The sequence below is a fragment of the Myripristis murdjan genome, chromosome 23 (assembly GCF_902150065.1).
Source record: "Myripristis murdjan chromosome 23, fMyrMur1.1, whole genome shotgun sequence".
In the NCBI taxonomy this organism is placed as follows: domain Eukaryota; kingdom Metazoa; phylum Chordata; class Actinopteri; order Holocentriformes; family Holocentridae; genus Myripristis; species Myripristis murdjan.
In genome coordinates, this window is record NC_044002.1 from 24,296,505 (window position 1) to 24,318,003 (window position 21,499).

At 43.0% G+C, this 21,499-nt stretch overlaps 1 protein-coding gene across 1 annotated transcript in view; it reads left to right on the forward strand.

Moving 5' to 3' along the window:
* Nucleotides 1-3,637: 3,637 nt before the first annotated feature.
* LOC115355373 (monocarboxylate transporter 2) overlaps nt 3,638-21,499 on the forward strand; it is a 37,028-nt gene continuing 19,166 nt past the window's right edge. Inside the window, exon 1 of the mRNA XM_030046146.1 lies at nt 3,638-3,732. The gene's annotated coding sequence lies outside the window, so the exon portion shown is untranslated. The remainder of the gene's footprint in view (nt 3,733-21,499) is intronic.

Genomic DNA, 21,499 nt, shown 5'->3' on the forward strand with positions numbered 1-21,499 from the left:
AAAAATTTTACGGCCACATTGGTGCACTTCTGTGATGTGAAAAGACACTTTGCGTTTGCTCTGAACTCTCCTGAACAGTCAGCATTTGTAGCATCCAGCCATTATCCAGCAACCAGTAACACTCGTCGGCTTTTCCACGGTCACACCAAACACGGCGTGCTCCTGCTGCCGAGGCCAACTGGGTTTCTACTGTCACTTCCAGTCTCTGATCGCGGCTCGGTGGGGCTGTCGGTCAGGGCTAACCGAGCTCTGAGGCGGAGCTAAGGCTCGTGGGCGGGGCTTACCTGGCTGTGGGCGGGGCGACGGTGCAGCTGATCAGTGCAGATGTCAGCGCAGCAGCTCGCTTTGTGGCAGGAAAATAACAGAGGAAAGAAAAATAGAGAACAAGTGGCAGTCCTGGTCAAATGAGGACATCAGGGCTCTGCTCGCTGTCTGGACAGAGGACAACGTCCAATGTCAAATCAGTGGTGTTCGATGAAATGAGGACGTTATGTGATATACAGTGACAGCTGGCGGCGGTGGGGAGCCAACGTACAGCAGGACAGGTCTGCCAAAAACTGAAAAACTGAAAAAACTGAGGTGTCAGTCCAAGGCAGGAGTTAGCTGGTGGCAGGTGTGCAGACTTTAACCACTCGCTGCCTACTTCCCTCTCGCATGAGAGACCACAGGGCTGTCGGCACGAGAGTGGAAAGACAAATGGTTTTTGTTCTCGTGGTTGGAGGTCGAGGCCCTCGCTCGCAGCGGCACGACAACGAGGAAGACAACAACACAACTGTCCTACATTCATTATTCAAAATGGGTGAAGTCTCCCTTTAACACATTCACAGTGGGAGCTGAACAGTGCAGTGACAGCCACAGGTTCACTGCCTTGCTCAAGGGAAACTTCAGCAGTAGTAAAGACTGAGGGGATTCAAACCGACAACCTGCAGGCAGCAGCTGCTCTGACCTGCGACCCGTTTTCTCAGCTCAGCAGGAAACAAGCAGCTCGCCAGAAAAACCTGCACACTCGGCTTTTTCAACTGCTGCCAGGACGTGGAACAAAACATCACACACACACACACACACACACACACACACACACGTCTCCTCCTCCAGTGTTACCTGAGGACACTCACACACTCAGAGACCTTCTCATAAAACACAAAAACTTTTAATATTCAAGTTACATGTGGAAATACATCAGTGCTGCAACACATTTTACATCCATTATTATTATTCATGAAATATTTCACTTCTGATTATAATCAACTCAACCACTGACAATACAGTTAGTATTTTATAATTTGTGTTTACATTTATTATTCCTGTGTTCAGAAATATTAAAATGCCATGCTCATTGTAAAAGTGCAGCACTAAAACCATAAAAATAAACAAAAATAAGACGTGTGAGACTGAATTTAAATCATAGACGAAGGAACTGGGGAAGAAATGATGTGCAAATCACTAGAAATGAATAACTTTGTTGCTGTTGATCAAGTCACTGCAAAGAGAAAGAAGAGAGCAGCAGAGAAGTGATGATGATGATGATGATGATGATGATGATGATGATGATGATGATGATGATGATGATGATGATGAGCAGGAACCTGAAAAGGCCACGACTCCTGTAAACAGGTCGGAGGGAATCAGGAGGTCATGAGATATATATACCTACATATTTTTTTTTCTCTTTTAATCTGCTTTTAAAAACTCATTTCTGGGGACTTTGGAGGGGAGGATTATGAGTTTAAACCACTAACTTGATTTAAAAAAATAAAATAAAATAAAATAAAATAAAATAAATAAATAAAATAAAACATAATCCAAGTGTTAAGAATGAGCAGCCCTGTCACGGGAAGCTGAAGATTTATTTTCAGTGTCAAATAAATTTTCATTAAATTTGTTCAAGCATCCATAAACATTACAACTACAACTATTTTTTGTAATGCACATTTAATCCTGTAGGCTCTCATAGTGTGTCAGTGTCTTTATCAGTCTCAGTATTATATATACGTATATGATTTCCTTTAATATGCCTATATTAGTATAATAAGTGACTCAGTAGTGAGATTAAAGGAGCTTTATCTGCTGTATTCCTGTAATAATCTTATGGAGACTTTGTGGTGTTTAGTGACATCACTGCACGCTGACGTTTATATTCCCTGTGGTATCTCTATAGTATTCCTATAATAATCCCATAAAGACTTGAATTATATCTCTGGTGCTCCATCAAAAGACAGCAGAGACTTTACTGGAGTCAGTAGAGACGTATAGCTTTCCTGTCATTTTCATCTTTTAATGGTTTTTCAAGCTAAATTCATAACACTTTATTATGGGGCTATATATCCTGAAGGGTAAATTAACACGTAAAGCCTGTTAACTCCCGTTCAGCTGTTGATTTATTGCTGACATTTATTCCTCAGGTCTGGCAGGTTACTGTCAGGCTCTAAGTGACGCCCTGCCCTGTAATCTGCTGGATTGAGCCCAGATGACCCGGTTTGGGCTCGTTGCTGCGGCAGATTTACGCAGGAGAGGCCCAGGGAGCGTTTGGTGGCCAAACATCTGACTCAACAGCTGGGAAGAAGTCCTGCAGTCGAAATAATTAGAGTAACTGGGGACTAACAGGCGTGTGTGTGTGTGTGTGTGTGTGTTTGAATCAGCAGCCTGGACGTGACACACGCCACCAGGAGTAATCACATGACTTCCCCCAGTCTCAAGCAGATAGGCCTACAGACATAATGTTGAGGTTAACACACGTGCGTGCTGTCAGGTTCTGAAGAGACCAAACACACACACACACACACACACACACACACACATACACACACACATACACAAAGGAGCTGTGTGGTTTCCTGACTCCTTCACAGAGGAAACCAGTGAACCTCTGTCAGTTTGGGGCACAACGGAGGGAAAAGAAATACTGCAGTAAGAAGGTAAATTAAATTAAATTAAATTAAATTAAATTAAATTAAGTTTTTACAGTTTTGAAATGTGTAACTAACATAAAATAAAGTACAAAAGTAAATATAATAACAATAACAGCAACAGTGCATTGTAATGATAATAATTAAATTTTAATAAGAACAATAGTAGTAATAATAATTATTATTAGTAGTATAATTGTAATTTGTTTTTCTTATTATATTTTTTATTTTTATTTTATATTATTCTATATTTTTATTATTTGTTTTATATTATTATTAGTGGCCTATTATTTACGTTTTATTATTGTTTTTATTCTATTAATATTCTATAAAAAGTATTCATATAAAATTTAATATTTTATTTTATTTTATTTTTGTGGCAATTTTATGGATTTTATTATTTATTTAATAATTTAATTTTTTTTTAATTTTTTGTTTATTTTATTTTTTAGTTTTTATTTTGAAACAAATCAAGTGAATTCACTCAGGTATCGAATAATAATAACAGTGACATAGAACTTTGTTATTTTTTGAACGGCAGGGAGAAACACAACAGTCAAACTGAACAGTAACGCCTCTGACACGAGTAACGAGTAACGGAGCTGACGGGACAGCGCCGCCCTCCGTCAGCAGCCAGGAAATTTAAATACACACACTCACTGTGTGTGTGAGTGAGTGAGTGAGAGAGAGAGAGAGAGAGAGAGAGAGAGAGAGAGAGAGAGAGAGAGAGAGAGAGAGAGAGAGAGGTAAAACGCATCTTCCTGCTACAAGGTCAGAGAGCCGGGCCGCCTGCAGGAGCCGCGCCGCCGCTTTATCCTCAGAAAAGGTAAATATTAACAATAATTATTTTAATGACACGAGCATTTCATGCAGCGTGTGTGTGTGTGTGTGTGTGTGTTTTGTGTCGCTGGGAGCGGGAGAAGCGCCGGGCAGGAGGCAGCGGGATTATCCGACAGGAAGCCTCCGTCGGCATTTTGTGCCCCGGACGCGTGTGAGCCGCAGCTCGGCGGGATCGTGTCAGCGGCTCCGGCCTGGAAATGCGCTGCTCTTAATGCGCTTCGTGCTGCGTTCAGGGGCGCTGCAGTAACCGGCGGTGTTCGGCGTGATGTCGCGGGCCGAGCTGTGCGGCCGAAACCCCGCAGGGAGACGAGTCGCCGCCGTGCCCGACATGAAATATTCATCATCTGTGACCCAGGCAGGTGCGAGACAGCCGGTGCCCGGGTTTGGTGCATGCAGGCCCGGGGCGCTGTGACCGGCTCCATCCGGTCCGCGTCCTTACATCAGCATCATCATCATCACACGATAAAGCTGCACTGCTGAGGAATCACGCTGCTGTTGCATCACTTTTTCTGCTCCAGCACCGGCAGCCTCCAGCCCGCCACATTTTTACCTTCTTTACTCTTTAAAATGATGCTGATTTATTTGCAGAATAAGAGGTTTAGGCGGCGCGGGGCTGCTCAGATCACACTCTATTATTATCCGAGGATTTGATCAGGAGTTTTTCCGTGAGCCGGGTTTTGGCACAAGCTGGGGATGTTTCTCTCCTCGGTCAGCTGGTGAGCTTTAAAAATAACTCTTTCTGCTGCTTTCCTCTGTGAACCAGCCGGGCTTTTCACGGCAGATGACACCCCGGGCACATTGTCTGGTTGAAGTGTTGAAATGTAAAAGGTGGCCGGCACCCAGGGCAGACCAGGCTGAGGATTCCCCCCCTCAATAAAGACAAAACCAGTCGGGCCAGGTGGAAGCACACACTTTGTTTGCCTCTCACCACAGACGTGTTTGCTGAGGATGTGTGAATACCTGGACTGACTCTCAGGGCTTAGTTTGGCATCAGGTGACTTTTATCCTCTGGTTCTCAGCACCAGAGTTCGTTTAAATCCCAAACGGGACAAAGAGTTTGGCATCAGAGGCGTCTGAGCGATGCAGGCCTCCGTCAGGCTCGATTAAGCCGAGGGAAGAACAAAATCAGCCACTTTGGGGGAGGCAGGTGGGTTTTTAGGAAAAGGCTACCTGAGGTGACTTCACTGAGGAAGATATTTAAAGGGGCAGTCCACCAAAGGAGTGAGAATTCAGTCACCATCTGCCCGCCGTGACCTTGTGTCAGTAGAAACTACACACTGCCAGAAAAACTTCACAATAAGAGTAAGTCCATGAAGGAAAAATATGTTTACTGACCAAGATAAAAAAGTGCTCAGTGGCTAAAATAAGGCCTACTACAAAGCCTGTGCAAATGCAAGCTCTTTGCTTACAGAGCACACACCTCGCCTCCCGCTGGTCCAGGCTGTGGTTAGATGTTTTGCTTCACTGTGATGCCGCAGAGGGGAATTTAAAAATGGCCGCCGTGCAGGAAGGTCACACGAGGCTTCATCACTACCAAGTTCAGTTTTGCAAGGCACATGATGCAAATCATTTCTGGCGTATTGCCCTCAAAAGCTGCCATCACAGCCTCTCGGTTGCACAGAAACGCCGGGTCTGTCTTGGTTTGTGACTCTTTACCAGCTGCTGTCACTTGGCAACCACATCTGAGATGTGTGACAATAGACGTTTGGGACACGTTGCAAAATTTCAGCTGCACATTTTTGCTGTGAAAGAACGTGAGGAAGAGCCGCTGCTTCACCCCCTTAGTGTTCCTCCTCTTGACTCTGGCCTTGTTCAGACTGCAAGGTCAGATCTGTTTTTTTTTTTTTTTTTGTCATATGCAGAGTTTATCCAGGTTGATTTTAGAAAGTCTGGACAGGAAAAAAAAAAAAAAAAAAAAAAACTTGAAATGTGATAGTTGCAAATCGAATCCAAACCACATTTGGGCCTTGTTCAGACTGCAGGTGAATCAGATTTGCTTCTCAGATCAGATCTTAGGCCTTGTTCAGACTGCCAGCCCAAATCCGTGTTTTGTCATATCCAGACTGCATCCTGATTGATTTTGGAATCAAATCAGATCCAAAGCACACCTGGAGCAGGTCTGAAATGTGATTCCAGTCAGATCTCTACAGGTATGTTTCAGTCCGGATGCTCTGGACGCTCAGACAGGATTTCAAAGTGTCTGTCACGTCACTCGCAACACGACACACGACGACGATGTCCGTTCAAAGTGACCGAAGTGCATGATAGCGGCTGCTGTTGCCATGGATACGTTGATTCATCTCAGCCTCCTCCGGCGCTGAATTTATCGAATGCGACGGAGACATTCTGCGACTTGACAGAGCGACTGTTTGGAGGGCGAGACGATGGAGCTCCATTTTCATGCCTCCATGTTGATAAACTGACACCTGCGTTGTTACCATAGCAACCTCCGCCGATAAACGGTGCGTTAAAGATCTGATTTGAGAAACAAATCCGACCCGCCTGCGGTCTGATCGAGGCCTTGAAGACGGGCCGTCCACGCTCTTCATGTGCAGGTGATCAGATCAGGTTTGTATGAGTTGCTATGGTAACGATGTAGGTGTCAGTAACTACGTGTGCTGGTGACGCGGCTCTCCGGCGTTGAATCTGATTTGCAAAAAACGCATTCCATGTTTTTTTTTTTTTTTGTCGTCCAGACTTTCTAAAATCCACCCGGATACAATCTGGATTTGGCAAAAAGCGGATTTGGCCCTGCGGTCTGAACGAGGCCTCGGAGGAGGTTTGAAATGCGATTCCGATCAGATTTCTACAGATGCGTCTCAGTTTGGACGCTCAAATTGGATTTTAAAGCGTCTTCTCCGTCACTCGTAACGCGACGCACAGCGGCAGCATCACATCCAGAGAGAGGCGCTGGCACTTTGAGGGGAGGCTTTGGACATTTCTCATGCTGCAGCAGCATACGTAGTTACCATAGCAACCCGTGCAGATAGATTGGTGATGTCTGGATGTGCAAATCCAGTCTGCTCACTTAATAACAGTGTGGACAGCCTGTCTTACAGACCTGGTTTGCCTGCAGTGTGAACGAGGCTGTGTAACAAACCTGACAGTGACTGGACGTGTTTTCAGGGTCAGGGTTCAGAGAGGAGGTGCACGCCTGGTGCTGCTGACACGCTGATCAGGTGCTCCTCTGCAGGCTGAGGAGGAACAATGTCCAGTTGAGTGAAAACCCAACATGTGGAAGCACAAAGTCCAGATCACGGCGTCAGTCGAGGGGCTTCTCCCTCTGAGGAGATTTCCCCCCAGCGGGCCGTAGAGCTCGGAGATGAAAACAGAAGCGAACGGATGAGTGAAGCTGCTCGGCTCGTCGCTCCTCCGCTGGCTCCGGGTGGCGGCCGCCGCAGCCCGAACGAGCCAATCACAGCTCCTGTTGTCTTGCGTCGCCTTAAGCAAAGTTACAGATTTTTTTAACACGTGGTCGTCAGTCTTCTCCAAACTAGTTAAGAGTTATGATGTCTGACTTGTTGCATCATCATCATCATCATCACCATCTCAGTGTGTTGTAGTGAAATGTTTGTGGCTCTAAAAGTCCCAGATTTACGTCGCTATCTTCTAGCTGTTGCACAGTACCTGCTGTCGCTGCGTCTCAGAACAACGTGATGCTGCAGAGCACATTTTGGACTTTAGTTCTTTTTATTTTTCATTTTTTTGCAGATATTTTATTTATTCATTTATTTAGTTAGTTAGTTATTAGTATTATTTAATGCATTTAGTTTTTAGTAATTTAGTTTTTTTTTAGTTTTTTTTTTTTTTAGCAATTTTTTGTAGTAATTTTACATTTAGAATCATGATAATTAAAATTTTGTTTTTTGCATTGTTTTTGATAACTGTCTTGTATTTTTATTTATTTATTTATTTATTTTTGACGGATTTAATAATAATTTTCTTGTAATTTTGTAGATTTGTAGATAAATTTGTAGATTTTTGAATATTTCTTTTGCTTATTTTATATTTGCCATCTTCTACATTTTTTTTTTTTTTTTTTTTTTTGCTATATTTTTTGGAGGGTCGTTTCTTGCTAATTTGCATCATGACCTTTTCCCAATACAATATTGTTCTTCCAAAAAACATATGAAAAAGGCGATGAGCAAATAATTACTGGAACAATGGTGAAAAATGTGACAAATAAATAAAAAGGCACGAAAATTAATATTCATAACTATTAACATGATACATTTAAAGGTCAGATCAGTGACGCTTGTTGAATATCAGATTTCTTGTGTTGAGATGCTTCTGTCTTTCACAAGCAAATGAGCTGTCCAGAGAAAAAAAAAAAAAAAAAAAAGAAAACATGCGTGTGATTGGCTGAGGAGGGCGGGGCTGGAGCTGCTCTGCCTGATTTGCATGGTGGGCCCGGCGGCTCCGTCTCTACTGACTTTCCTCCTCTGCCTGCCTCCAGGTCGAAGGTGTGTTGCTGCACGTAGTTTTGCTCTGTGGCTATTCTAAACATTGTTTGGTTGTCATTGTCCACACGCGGTGTTTCCTCCCTCCCGGCACATGTGGGCAGGAACACGAGCTCAGGGCTTCAAAGCCGCTGAAGGACGTTTGCGGCAGGATAAACCGGCGGCCCTGCCTCTGCTCCTGTAATCTCATGGCGGGCGGCGTCGACGCGCTTTGTCACCGAGCTGATAAAAGGTAAAGTTTATTGGTTCAGCTCAGGCTCGGGTTTACATCCAGCGCGGGCAGAGCGTGCACGGGAGGGGTGGGAGGGGGTGGGGGGCGTGGCCCTTGCTCGGCGTGCACCTCGTGGATTTGAATGCATTTCCATGGGCTTTCAGATTTGGATCAGGTTTCCTTTCCCTGTCGTCTGTTGTGGAGACAAACCCGTTCCATATAAACAAGGCAAAGCCAAACAATGCGGCACGACCCAAACCCTGTCAATACATTACACCGACACACACGCAGAGATCTGACAACTACAAAGGCACAGTTCACCCAAAACACACACACACACACACACACACACACACACACACACACACACACACACAAATAATCCCCCTTCCTCTTGGTGCAGTCCTTCCATCCAGATAGACTCTGTGTGATTTGGTGAGGTTTTCAATCTGCATTGGGGGGGATGCTTTTTTTTATGGAACGCAAACTGTCAGAAATATGGGAAAAAATGTGTTTAAAAAAAAAGTAAAAATCCAAAAGCAAAGACTGGGTTACCCAACATAATCCTCAGTTGGTGCAGAGTTTTGTCGGGGGTTGTTTCCAGCAGTAAATGGTATCTGTCCGCCCTCGAGGAGGTTGTAGAGACTCACAGGTATTCAGAGATGCGTGCAGACAGGTTCAGGTTTGCTCGAGATGTTCCTCTTCTTGGTTGGTTTGAGCTCAAAATCCCATCCAGCGGGAAAAAAAATCTTTGTTTTTTGGTTGAACTATCCCTTTAAAGACGTCAAAGTAACATCGCTGCCTTGGTGCACTGACAGGAAGTGATTTTTTTTCCCCAGAAACTCTGAAAGCTGAAGCTCCGTTTGCTCTGGAAGAACAGCGCCCTCTCCCTGTCTTGTGGCGTAAAGCAACACAAAGCAGATTTCCTGTCCGGTCCCACCTGCCGCCATGAAATTGCAGGGTAAACACAGGTGTAACTAATGACCTTAATCAGTTTCCCATTTAATTTCTATGGAGAAATCCTTTGCAGTGAGCCAGCCTGAACCTGCATTATTAATAACATTAGCCTGAAACATGATGGATTCTTATTTAATATTACTCGTGACACCTGTGTTTACCCTGCAATTTCACGTCAAAATGGCCGCTGTGGAAAAGTCCACTGATGCCATGAATGGGATTAGAGGCAGAAGTGCCATAGACTCCCATGTTAAAACTATAACGGTGTAAAAATAAGCTATAAAAATAAATAATCTCAGGAGCGGTATCGAACGAAACGACGTAAAGATCCTCATGAAAAGTCGTTTTCATGATGTAAAATGAAAGGAGGTGATTGGCTGCCCTGCTGATTGACTTTAATTCATTCTAAAGCGACAGCATAACATTAAGAAGCCATAATTAAGCCGCGGGAAATGTTTTATTGTCGCCGCTGAGATGATTTCCAGCGGCCACTGTGATGAACTCTTCTCTTGAAATAGTGTTTTTATCGCAGACGTTTAACACTGGAGTCTATGGCGCTTCCTCGTCCCATCCCAGAATGCACCGGAGAGGCTGATTGGCTGATCTGTGACGGGCTGCTTTGTTTAGCAATCACGCAAACATCTTGTAAAAACACATCGTTTATTATTTATTGATGGTCAGGTGACAGATGAAGCACCTGTGACGCCCTGTTTGGTTTGGTTTGGTTTAACCAGATCCGGGTTCCCCTCAGGAGCTGCTGAAGCTTCATCCTGCCTTGTTTTATCTCAGCTCAAACCGTAACAACACCTGTGACAGGAACGTAAACGCACCACACACTCCCATCACTTACACAAACACACACACACAGAAGAACACACTTTAAATTTACTGTGGTTTGAACTGGTCAGTGAACACAATCTAGATCTTCCCTTGATGCTCAGGCAAAATATACGATATTTCATACACTGAGCCATGATTTGCTGGCTGCTGGGTTCATGCTGCATTCGGGTGCTGTAGGAAAAACTGGAAGAGGTGGCTTTCATTGTCTTGTTTTATTAGTTTCACTTAAAGGAATACTCCAACCTAACCTCTCCTAACCCTTCCCAAGACTGAGACCAGATGCTGAACACCATTTCTACCCCCCATGGGTAGCATTTCGTGTTAGCTTAGCATAAAGACTTGAAGTCTATGGGTGTCGTTAGCCTGGCTCCGTCAAAGTGAAACAAACAAACCTCAGAATCCACATGATGCTCTGTGTAAATAAGACATCTTCAAAGTTGCTGTAAACTTTATTTTTTCACTTTGATGGAGCTGGGCTAACAACTCCCATAGACTTCAAGTCTTTATGCTAAGCTAACAGGAAATGCTACCCATAGGAACTGAACCACTGGACATACAGAGGAGAAAATGGTGTCCAACATCTTGTCTCAAGTCAGAAAAAGGATATTTTGCCCAAAATGCCGGAGTATTCCTTTAAAAGATGCCAAAATGTGAGAAAAGAACCATTTCTCTTTATGCACAGTGTTTAGCAGCGTGTCACTTTGGTTTACATGCTGTGTGAAAGCAACCAGACTAAATGAAAAAGTAATAATGGATCAAACGGCTGGTCAGTCCGGGCCATGTAACAGGATTACTGGGTTGGAAAGTGACTTTAAACACAGCAGACGTCTCAGATCAGATCAGCTGTTTCCCGGCAGACGCAGCCTCCTTGGTGACGGTCCGGTGCGTCATGTTTGCGTGACTTGGCGAGCGCCACAGTTTTCTGCCGTGCGTGTTCAAAGGTCGTGGCACATTTTTCTCTCCCCCTGTAAACTTCTCATGTTTCGGCAATCACCTGCAGATATTTGAAACATTCCCCTCAGTGTTGTTTTGCTGGGAATGCCAACAGTGATACCGGGAAGAGCCGGCCTTCGTTCTGCTGCCTGTCACGGTCAGACCGCAGCAGCATGTGGCGTTCACATCGTCTGCGTGTTCTTCGCTTCCTCACCCAGAATGAATTCATGTCATGAAAACTGAGCTGCAAAAAAGTTTTATGTGTGAAGAATATAGAGGGAATACAGGAAAATGTGCCGTTTATTGTGTTTCCATCGTCTTCATCACTGGAGATCACCTGTCAATCAAACAGAGTGGGCGGGGCTTGGGTTTTCCTGTTTATGCGGTTAAATCTTTTCATTCATTCATTCATTTTTCATTAAAGATGCATAAGAACAAAGTTAGATGTCATACAGCATTAAAACAGACGTGGCAGACTGAGAACGCTTATTGCTTATTTTGACTGCTACTAATTCACTGAATTTTATAATTAATCTCATAATTCTACTTGGTCAGTTTCATCAGAATCAGAAGCAGAAATACTTGACTGACCCCTGAGGGGAACCTGGGTCGGTTGCAGTTGCTCAAATTCTCAAGAAAAGAATGACATGATAAGAAATAGAAAGAAATAAGAAATATTAAAACATGTGCCTTGCAAATTAAAAAAAAAAAGTGCATTATGTCTCAATATGTGAGTTAATCCCACAAAATATGACAACAATAAATACAGAGGTAAGAAACTGTAAAATAAAAAAATAAAAAATACACCTATATACACCATATCTGCGCAGGGATATTTATATACACCTAAGCGTGCTCACCAGGGGAGGAAATTGATTTTCTCTCTCTCTCTCTTATAAAATATGTTTCCGGCGCTTCCTGGATCATTTCCAGGGCAAACATTGAGAAATTCCTTGAGTCTCGTGGCAGAGCGGTGGAGGATCAGCCGTGTTTTGGTTTCATTCGGATCTGATTCTCGTCTCGATGCAGATTCTTTACTTTAATTTGAAAAAACGTTGAAAAAAAAATAGTGATGGCTGATATATCATCCTGTGATAAATGAGAAAATTCGGTTATTGTTGTTGTTCTGATATTGGAATTTCAGGTGATAATTACCTCTAATAATGCAGAGGATTTTTCTTTCCTCACTGAATACACAGTGTTATTTTAAACAGGCAGTGTAGTCTGGCTGTTTTTCTGTGTCCTGCTGAATGTGACATGGTTTTTCCTTGAATTCACAGGCACGGCATCACTGCCTGTTTGCACTTTAAGAGCGAAAAAGAGAAATATTGCTCAGTAAAATGAGACTTTCCTTCCTGTGTTGACTGCAGTTTATTTACGGTGCTGACGATTGGAAAACGTAGCTGTTACTGTCCTTTTCACATTTTTGCAAATGAAAGAGCCATTTTTTTCACATCAGTATTGGACACAACAAACATAATTGCTGGATCTGATTATCAGCCCTAAAAGTCCATATTGGTGTATTTGCTATTTAAAAAGCCTTATGGTCACTTTGAAAGTCGTTTCACTTTGAAAATGCAGAGCAAAATCCAGAAATCCAAAATCAGAAAGTGACTGTTAATCAGATTTCCCAGCATCTCCCTCCACACAAACCTCGTGGTGCGTTTGAGGGCATCACGACATCTCTCCGGAAATTTAGCTTATTCTCTTCATCCTTCTTTCCACCAAAACGTGTCGGCCGGGTCGATCGTGGGATCAGCTGATCTGATTGTGGATCTTCACCACAATCAAGTCTGTGATTTCCAATGTCAGACTTTTGTGCTGCGTTTATGTGCTGGTGGGGAAAATCTGACATCCAGGACTTCCGAGTCAGGCTTTTAAATGTTGCGTTCACGTGCTGTTTAGTGGAAAAATCCAAGCTGAGATGACAAATAATAAACAAGTAAAGGATAAATAAACTGTTAGTGGGGCTGCAGGTTTGACCTCTTGACCTCTTGAGTTTTTTTTTTTTTTTTTAAATCAATCTGTCTGCAAAAATCTGATTTGACCAAACTTTGACGCTCTTGGCCTAATTTGATCTCGGTGCTGGGATTTCCATCATAACTCGATTTAGTTTTCCTTTGTGTTGTGTTTAAGTGCCAGTAGGAAAGCCCAACATCAGGGACCTCCAAGTTGAATGCTAAGCGGTGCTGCGTTCTCATGCTGTTTTGTTGGAAAATCAAACCCAGGTGACAAATGCTGAGGAAATAAATGATAAACTAACTGTTACTGAGGCTGCAGGTTTGCAAATTGGATATCTTCAGGTGTCGTTTGTTTTCATCCTGGTATTTTGACCGAGATTCATGTGACCTCTTGAGTTATTATTTCACATCTATCAGAAAAAAATATCAAAAAATGATTTAACTAAACCAGGATTTCCATGAAAACACGATTTAGTTTTCCCTTTGCCAGAAACCCTCGTGGTGTGTTTAAGTACCGGTGGGAAAGCCCGACTTCAGGGACTTCCAAACGGTGTTGCGTTCACTTGCTGCTTTAAACTGATGAATGAATCATCACAGAGGGTGCAGCTTTTCAATTTGCCTCAAATTTGTTTCGCCATGTTGACCCAGATTTATTTGACCTTGAGTTTTTTGTTTTTGGTTTAATTCTCTGCAGGGATTTGCCGCGGGACTTCAAAGCGTCGCGGCTGACAATCGAGTAGACGGCGTGTCAGGCCCGCCGTTTGTTTGGAGGGAAAGACCCCCGCCTGCTAACCTTTCATGAACAAAACGCGGCTTTCAAAGGGAAGCCATTGTTCCTCCTCGGCCTTTCTTCTGCTGAGACGCGGCGGTCGGTTTTGTTGGCTTGCGAGGCGAAGCGAGGGCGGCCGTGTTTACGGGGCCGCCGCTGTGGCCCGGAGATTAGCTCCCGCCCTGATAAAGCGAGCGGGGCGTGAGAGCGGACGCCGGCGAGCGGCTCGGTCAACACGAGCGCTCGCTGATCGAGTTAATGATGAACTATTTCTAAAGCAAAGTCACTAACATTAACATCACCAGCAGGTAATCTGCCGTTGACATAACCTGAAGTGTGTGTGTGTGTGTGTGTGTGTGTGTGTGTGTGTGTGTGTGTGTGTGTGTGTGTGTGCTGGTATGCTGGCTCTGGAGGTCATGTCTCAGCACCTGTGTTTCCTGAAGGACATTCAGCTTGCCTGCTTTAGGATCTACACTGCAAAAAGTCAAAATCTTACCAAGATTATTCGTCTTATTTCTAGTCAAAATATCTCATTACACTTAAAATAAGACATGATCAGCACAGAAATCACTTGTCTTTAGTGAAAATTGATTGATTGATTGATTTCTGTGCTGATCATGTCTTATTTTAAGTGTAATGAGATATTTTGACTAGAAATAAGACATTTTTACTTGAAATAAGACAAATAATCTTGGTAAGATTTTGACTTTTTGCAGTGTAAAATGTCCCGTCACCTTTAATTCATCCAAATCAAATGCAAAATCACAATTAGCACTAATTAAATGAGTGTTTGTATTAAATTTTCTCAGAATATTTAATGTTTATTATTTACTTCACACGTTGTTGTGCTCGATGTGTGATGACTGGTTGATGGACAGAAAATTAATTGACTGATTAACTGATGAATGGTTTTAGTCATTTGCTTTTCTCTGTTCATATCTTTATCAAATTAGTACTTTGAGTTTTTTGGCTGCTGATCAGACTGAAGAAGACAATTGAAGGCGTCATTTTGGACTCTGATCACTTCCCATCAGGCTTTGATTTTCACATTTTATACTTCAAATGATTAATCAGTTCATCCAAAAACGTAGATAGACATCAGTTCGCTTCAGTTTCTATTTGTAGCATTTCCTGTTAGCTTAGCATAAAGACTTGAAGCCTATGGGAGTCGTTAGCATGGCTCCGTCTGAGTGAAAAAATAAAGCCTCCAGCCGCTCTGAGGCTCGCAGTTCAAATCAGTTGAACATCAGAGCCACGGGTTAAAGTCTTCAGACACGTGTCGCACAGTTTTGATTGGACAGCAGACGTTCTGTTTCTTTAAAGAGGTATTCGATTGATTTAATTCTAACCTTGAGTGTCACACCTCAATTCTCACTACAGACTTTGACTGGCATTTTGGGAATATCCCAAGAAAATCCGGACTGACCTGCTCTGAGGTGGGGTTTAGTTAGCCCTGGGCAAAGAGACATTCTCATTTCCAGGTGATCAGGCGCCGCAGCTCGGTCACGCCCGTTCTACACCAGATAGCAGCGCCCGAGGCTCCTTTCAGCAGTGAACGCATCGGCTTTTCTCGCTTTTATCACATGTCAGTGTCACACAGTTCGTTTAGGCACCAAAAACAACTTGGTTAAGATTAGAGGTTAGGGTTTAGGCATGAAAAGCACTTGGTTAAGGTAAAGGAAAGGTTAGGCTAAGACAAAAAAAAAGCACTTGGTTAGGGTTAAGGTTTAGGTAACAAAACCACTTGGTTAAGGTTAAGGAAAGGTTAGATTTAGCAGGGAAAGGTTAGGGTTAGGGTTTAGGTAACAAAAACACTTGGTTAAGGTTAAGGAAAGGGTTAGGTTTAGGCATTATAAAAACACTTGGTTAAGGTTAGGGAAATGCCAGGCTTATCCATGAAGACTACTTGGTTAAGGAAAGGGTTAGAGTTAGGGTTAGGCTAAGACAAAAAAGCACTTGGTAAAGGTTAGGGTCAGGGTTTAGGCACCAAAACCACTTGGTTAAGGTTAAGGAAAGTTTAGATTAAGTAGGGAAAGGTTAGGTTTAGGGTTTAGGTAACAAAAACACTTGGTTAAGGTTAAGGAAAGGGTTAGGTTTTCGGGTTTAGAGACCAAAACCACTTGGTTCAGGTTAGGGCACGGTCTCGGTCACACTCGAAAGGCCTCGCCGGAAACAGGAGTTGATCTTGGGTCTCGTGCGTGAAGATCCTGTGATCTCCCCCCCCCCCAGTTTGTGAACTTCCTCGCTCTCGATACCACGTCACCATCCTCGGGCTTCTCATGGCCGCCTTTTGCATCGGCGTCCGACGTGGAAGGGGCGTGACCGAGCCCTGGTCCTGACCTGGTCCTGTGATTATTAGAGTGGGATATCTCACATTTCTGACATTTCTGAGTTGCAAGAGTGTGAAAGGCCCGACCCCGTGACCTCACCTGTTCATTCCCGAAGCCCCGCAGGTCAGCACAATCACCTGGATCAGTGGAATTCATGAGTGACCCGCTAGCATTTAGCAAACATGTATGTATGACACACACACACACACACACATTTACGGCCCTGCACTCGGTGGCCTCACCTGAAATCCAACCCTGGGCCTGGCTCCTGCCCGTGTCTGCACAAGCCACCAAGAATGCAGCTTTTTAGGCTTTCTGCCAAGCTAGTTTTCCACCGGTGACCTTTGAGGAATGACCCTCATACACACACACACACACTCACACACACACACACACACACACACACAGGGTTACTCATGCAGTCCAGGGCCGTGTAACTCGGTCTGATGAGCTGCGCCGGTTGGATGATTTCATTATAGAAGTACTATTTTGGTTCCTGGCCTCCCGCTCTGCTCTCGCTCCGAGCTCCTGTTGTTCCAGTCGACTCACCTCCAAGGAGGAAGCAGGACTGAAACACACGGCATGCCGGCTGCTGCAGCGTGTGTGAGTGTGTGTGGATGGTTTCATGCATTAACAGCATAACCTCGGCTATCCATGGCCCTCCTTTCCTTGTTTGTTTTCCCGCGGCCTCGTCTTGCCGGGTGTCTCTGTGCGGGCCGGTGTGACGGGACGAGGTGGAGAACGGGGTTCAGGTCAAGGGCCGACGCTTCGGTCGCACCTCGAGCTGAAAACAATGAGCCGGCTCACGGTGGCAGGAAGTGACTTTGTGATTTTGGGCAGTGGAGGCGAGTGTGTCGGGTTTCTGCTGTGTCAGTGACGGCTGGCAGGACTTCACCCTGCAGCCTTCAGGCTTGCTGCAATATGGAGCCTCTTTCACAATCAAATAACTACAAAACTATAAATTACTGTGTTATATTATACGTTATCAGTTCTTATACTTGAATCCCCTCCCATTTGCCTGAAGTTGGCTTTTCATTGATGTTGTGATGTTTTGGGGTGTAAATAAAAAACACATGACTACTACTACTACTACTACTACTACTACTACCAGTACTACTACTACTATGACTAATACTAATAATAATGCTAAAGTTTATTTATATAGCACTTATCAAAAACAGCATGACAGAGTGCTCTACACCCAGCACATAAAACAACAACAAAATACACACATAAAACAAGAAAAAAAAAAAAAAAAAAAAAAAAAAAACAGGAGGCCATAAGGAATATTCTTAAATTTTTTTTCTTGATTTAATTGAAAATCCTTCAGTTATTCAATTCGACACAACATGATGGCAACTTCAGACACATTATGGTTTTTAGAGTCCAAAGCAATGTATAAAGGAAAAAAAAAAAATAATAATAAAAAAAAAAAAATAAATATATATATATATATATATATATATATATATATATATATATATATATATATATTAGGCAAGGCAATTTTATTTAGAGCACAGCATTTCATACACAGCATTTAAAAATTAATAATAATAATAATAAAGTAAAAAGATAAAAATATTGCAATTAATTAAATTATTAAATTAATTAAATTATTTAAATTATTATTCTCTACTCTTGATTTTATGTAGTTCCTGTTGAAACAGGATGTTTATTTATTTGGTTAGTTTTTTTTATTATTATTTGTGAAGGTTTTATGGGTTGAAATTAGTTCACAGCCACGAGAGCAGGATGATGATGTCACTGTTTAAGATGCTCTGACAGGAAGTCGAGGTCACGTGAGGTCATTTCACAGGGACTTTAAATAAAAGCCTTTTGAAAACAAAGGGATTTTGAGTCTAAAGTTTCAAAAAATAAATAAGCAACAGCAAAAGGGTCCATGAGATTTGGAGTCAGAGGAGGGTAAAGCTGCAGAGAAACAACAACGAGGACCATTTAGACTGAGGCGGGGGGAAGAAACAAAGTGTAACGAGCAGTCAATAACAAAAGAGTCAGGCCGGCTGTGGGAGCCATGTTGGCTCAAAACGTTAATTTAGGGGCTTATACCACATATTAATCAGCTGAGTCTAATCAGTTCTCACTGAAATTGCACACTTTGCAGTTTCGGTCATGGCCGCTTTAAATGAGGTTACCTGGGGTCACGATATCGGAGCGTGTCAGTAAATTAGTTTTGTTTCCTTCTGCCTTCTACAACCAAATGTAATCTCAGCTTTAGCCTCAGGAGCGGTGACATCATCGGGATGACTGACAGGTGTGTGGGGGCGGGGACTTCACCAGCTGAGGAGGAGGAGGAGGAGGAGGCGAGGGTGGGGGCGGGGCTAAGAGGACACTTGTGCCTGAGGGGGAAAAGCTGCGTGACGGAGGGTTTTTGTAACCTGGTGAAGCAGCTGATGACTCGAAGGAAAATGTTGCAGAGCAGCCAGAGCACACACACACACACACACACACACACACACAGAGAGAGAGAGAGAGAGAGAAAGAGGAGAGTATGTGTGTGTGTGTGTGTCGCCCGGTCGTGTCGTCTGATTGGTGGAGAGGCGGACTCGGCCTCCCGGTCAGCTGCTTCCTTAATGTCAGATGAAGGACGAAACACCGAGAGGAAAACACATGACGAGTGTATCTGAGCCTCCAAATCAAGGAGAAACCACCGTGTGTGGGTGTGTGTGTGTGTGATGTGTGTGTGAGTGTGTGATGTGTGTGCGTGTTATTGTAGTAGCTGAACACTGACTGAGCTTTAAATACACACTCCATTTTTTTTAATTCTTTCTTCTCCCCTCAGCTGCACTTTTCTGGTGAGCCTCGTCAAAGCTAAGCTGCTTATGACTTTCTGAGGCTCGTGTGTGTCTGTGTGTGTGTGTGTGTGTGTGTGTGTGTGTGTGTGTGTGTGTGTGTGTGTGTGTGTGCACATGTGTGTGTGTGTATTGTCGTCACGTTCAATCAATCAAAACCAATATCTACCCCGGGCTCGGCTGCTCTGGACAGCCGCTAATCTGATTAGCGTGGATTAGATCCACCGTATGTATCCCCCCCGCAAAAAAAAAAAAAAAAAAAAAAAAAAAAAAAAAAAAAAAAATAGGCGTAATCTCTAAGTTTGATTAAAGGGGCCATACACAGAATATGCACAGGGGATTATATTTTCATACGCTGGCCCGATTTCAGTCCGGACAAACGCCTGACAAGAGAGGGACTGTAAATTATTCAGCAGAAATCTGCCAAGTAGGAAACTTTTGTTAACGGAGTGTTTTGGCTGTCGGACAAGCTGGGGGGAAGTTACATAGAGTTATATACAGTATAAATTAAATTCAAAAAGAAATACATAAATTCAATACTAAAGAAAAGTAAATATGGCTCTACTTTGTATGTAACAGCAATGGGTTAAATAAAGAAGAAAATAGAGGCCAAATGTAACAGCACAACAGAAATATGTAAATAAAAAGCAGACAAAACAGGAAGCAAATTTAAGAAGAGCATAAAATAAAAGTATGCAAATATTAAAAGTGAATAAAAAATATCCAAACAAGCAAATGAATAAAAGTAGTAGTAAAAATCCAATTTGTCTGTACTCGAGTATAAAAAAGCATCAAAGAGCTAACGGCTAACAGTTAGCTGGTTAGCTAGCAGCAGGGCGGTGTGACGGCGTGTTTCCGGTTGTTTGTCGCCTCAGACTTTAATTTTCATTTCGTTTTGACTTTTTGTTTTCATTTCCAGTTTAGTTTGAATGAGTTTTTTTTTTTTTTTTATCATTCTTGCCCCTTTTTAGACCCGTTTTAGAGAGGGGACCAGGGGTTTTCAGGTGGAGGTCAAAGGTCAACAGTAGAAGTCAAGTAGAAGTGATAAACATGGTCTGAAAGCTGGGAACCTGAAGATTAAATTGAGATGCAGATCAGCTCTGTGTGTCGACTTTTTATAGACATAAATCTGGAATAAACACTGTGCTTTGGTCAGGCACCTGTTTATTTTTTGATTTATTTAGAGTGTCTAAGGGTTAGATCATTATGATGGGTGCCATTCACATGTTCAATTATGTCTCATAAGTTGTTGCATCAGTTTTTATGTTGATACCATTTGTTACACAGATTTGGTGCAAAATTGAACCATTTTTGGCCGCTGGAGAATGAATAAAAATGGTCAAATGCCACATGAGGACACCAAGACCTTGAGGAGCCCTAAAATAATCCAGGCTTTGATTTGATGTCAAAAAGACATTTGGAGATTTTCTGTAAGAACTGAATTTTTCAGTGATTGGATACTGTTTCAGTCAGAAATATGACACCATACAGGAGCTGGATACTGCAGAAACCAATAGCCGTTTCATCTGGATTAAAGAAAAAATAATAGTTTAGTTTACCATCGCTTTAATATCTGAGAAGGTGCATGAATTAGCAGCTTATAGGTGAGATCAGCTGAGAAACAGTAATGATTTCGTAAAAACAGGCACTTTCTGCACTTTATGTCCTCAACCTTCAACCTGCAGAGAGAGAAAAGAAAAACAATGTGTCTGTTTTCTATTCTAATCTGGAAAAACAAAACAAAACAAAACAAAACAAGGTATAAATACGTGTATTTATGTGCTCCTGGCTGAGCGGCGGCTTGTTTTGTTCAGGGCTTCCTGTCGACAGTCACATCAGGACTGAATATGGATGAGCCTCAACATGGCAACCCGAGCCGGAGAGCAGCGACGGAGCGGCATCATTTATTGATGTGACGGGGCGTTCACTGACACTCCGGAGATTAAAGCGTCTGTTTTTCCCCCCGCGGCGCTCTCATGTTGCTCAGTTTAAGTCGCTGCTGTGAAACGAGCGCCGCCGTTTTCAGCATCACCAAAGAGACTAAAACATTCGAGCGACCGCCGACGCCCTGATAGTTTACCAACGAAGAAGAAGAAGTACTGTTCTTCTGTGACTGCAGTAGAAGTAGAAGTAGTGCAGTAAAAATGTCCTGCAGTAAAAGTCCAAAGTGTCTCATGTCAAATGTCCTGGCAGTAAAAGTGACTGAGCTCCTTTTTCCAAACAGTAACTGTGTTCGCTGGGATCTTTTCCCTGCAGTTAGAAAAGGAGGAGAGAACACGCTGCACACTACATGCTTTTAAAGGGACATTACACTCAAACTGAAGCGAGGATCCTGTAGACTTGAGTCTAAACGGTCCTCACTGCAGTTTTTCACGGTGCAGCTTTTATTGTGAAATTTGGAAAATGACTCATAGTCGAAGCAACAAAGTAGAAGCAGGTTCCTCTTCTCATCTTTGCTGACTGAGCTTTTATTGTGAAA